Below are 2502 nucleotides of genomic sequence, written 5' to 3' on the forward strand. Positions count from 1 at the left end.
AGCGACTGATTGCTAAGTAGTCTTTGACTTTGCATGCGTTCCATGAGAGGAAGATCTTTCCTCTCAATAGTTTCTCCCTTACCTGGGGGGGCACCTCGATGACCCAGTTCGTCTCCTCTTGATCCTTTCTGCCGGTCCTGAAGCAGAACTTGATGGCTGCGACGTCGTCCTCATTTAGTCTTTCCTGGTTCTGCTTCCTCATGCAGGCCAGGATCTCCTTCTCTGGAATGTCTCTCGGGACGTCGTAAATGATCATCCTGGGGTGTCTCCGCTGCGGCGTGCTTGCCTTTAGTCCAGCCTCCTTTAGTTTCGAGTTCTCGGTGAACTCTTTTAGACTCTCCGGCTTCGTCGTCTCAACAGCTAGGCCGTTCCCCTTTATTTTCCGGACGGCCGTGACTTGGATTCCTCTCTTGCGGGGATTCACTAGTGTGAACACTGCGTCAAGTGCCTCTTCGCTTGATTGAATCTCGCCATCTTCTCTTTCCGGTCGAATTATGACCACATTTTTCGGCGGCTTTACCGCCGTCTGCTCGATCTTGTTGCTCGTTATTTTCACTTTCTCCGCGTATGTCAGCTCTCTCTGTTCCTGATGCGTCGTTCTCAAGACGGCTGTTTCTAGCCGCCTGGTTGCTTTGCTGACGGCGTTCAGTATCGCCGTGTCCTTGTTCTTCTCCTCTCCGGCACTCTGCTCTAGCCTGCCTGTCAGGTAGCTATTATGGAGCAGTAGCTCGTCGACAATGCCCCTCATTTCTTTGAAGTACCGCAGGATTACTGCGGCGTGTTCTTTATTTATTTTCCTGGCCGAGTCTAAGCAGAACGCCGTGACCTTCTTCTCTATGTCACTGGCCTGTGCCTTTATATCGGGCACTTGCCGCTTATCCTCTCTAGCCAATTTCTCCTCATCTCCTGGGGGGTTGTTTCTCCCCAGGCTTGCTCTCGCCGTCTTCTCTGGTATCCTCGGGCTTGGAGTGGCCGCGTTCTTTTCCAACTGTTTCCTCAGGGGCTGCAGGACCACTCTGGCCTCTGCGCCTGGCGACGAATGCCCTAGCGTCGGCATCACCGGCTCCTTGCCGCGTCTTGCGGCTGCTGCTGCGGCTGTTCGCTTCCCGGCGGCTATGTCCAGCGGCGTATTGATTCCCCGACGCGGACTTTCAATTGGCGCTTTGTTCCCGCGAGCACTCCCGAGCACTCCCGCGCTGGGACCGGCGGCGTGCCCTTCACGGTTCAAAAATGCTTGATTTTAAATTTGAATTTGAATTTGCCGCCTAGCAACGTGCTCTTGGTTCTCAAGATGCCCGGGCGGCGGCGCTTCGGTCGCTCGACCCAAGATGGCTGCCGCTCGTCCGCTAACCTATCCTCCCGCACGCGGCACTTTTTTGCTTTTTCGCGCTTATTGCGACAATTTCCACTAATTTTTTACGTGCACTTTGTTTTTTTAGCACTCACTCTACCTGTAGAATTATATTTCACTCCCGAAATCTTTGGTTTTCGCGTTTTTGACCGCCACGTGGCCTAACCTCGCTTCGCGCACGCGGCACTTTTTTTTGCTTTTTCCGCGCCTATTGCGGCAATTTCCACTATTCTTTTTACGTGCACTTGTTTTTTAGCACTCACTCTACCTGTAAAATTATGTTTCGCTCCTGAAATCTTTGGTTTTCGCGTTTTTGTCCGCCACGTGGCCTAACCTCGCTTCGCGCACGCGGCACTTTTTTGCTTTTTTCGCGCCTATTGCGGCAATTTCCACTGTTCTTTTTACGTGCACTTGTTTTTTAGCACTCACTCTACCTGTAAAATTATGTTTCGCTCCCGAAATCTTTGGTTTTCGCGTTTTTGTCCGCTACGTGGCCTAACCTCGCTTCGCGCACGCGGCACTTTTTTTTGCTTTTTCCGCGCCTATTGCGGCAATTTCCACTATTCTTTTTACGTGCACTTGTTTTTTAGCACTCACTCTACCTGTAAGATTATGTTTCGCTCCCGAAATCCTTGGTTTTCGCGTTTTTGTCCGCCACGTGGCCTAACCTCGCTTCGCGCACGCGGCACTTTTTTTTGCTTTTTCCGCGCCTATTGCGGCAATTTCCACTATTCTTTTTACGTGCACTTGTTTTTTAGCACTCACTCTACCTGTAAAATTATGTTTCGCTCCCGAAATCTTTGGTTTTCGCGTTTTTGTCCGCCACGTGGCCTAACCTCGCTTCGCGCACACGGCACTTTTTTTTGCTTTTTTCGCGCCTGTTGCGGCAATTTCCACTATTCTTTTTACGTGCACTTGTTTTTTAGCACTCACTCTACCTGTAAAATTATGTTTCGCTCCCGAAATCTTTGGTTTTCGCGTTTTTTGTCCGCCACGTGGCCTAACCTCGCTTCGCGCACGCGGCACTTTTTTTGCTTTTTTCGCGCCTGTTGCGGCAATTTCCACTATTCCTTTTACGTGCACTTGTTTTTTAGCACACACTCCACCTGTAAAATTATGTTTCGCTCCCGAAATCTTGATTTTCGCGTTTT

Source organism: Bombus terrestris, unplaced genomic scaffold (assembly GCF_910591885.1).
Source record: "Bombus terrestris unplaced genomic scaffold, iyBomTerr1.2, whole genome shotgun sequence".
Taxonomy (NCBI): domain Eukaryota; kingdom Metazoa; phylum Arthropoda; class Insecta; order Hymenoptera; family Apidae; genus Bombus; species Bombus terrestris.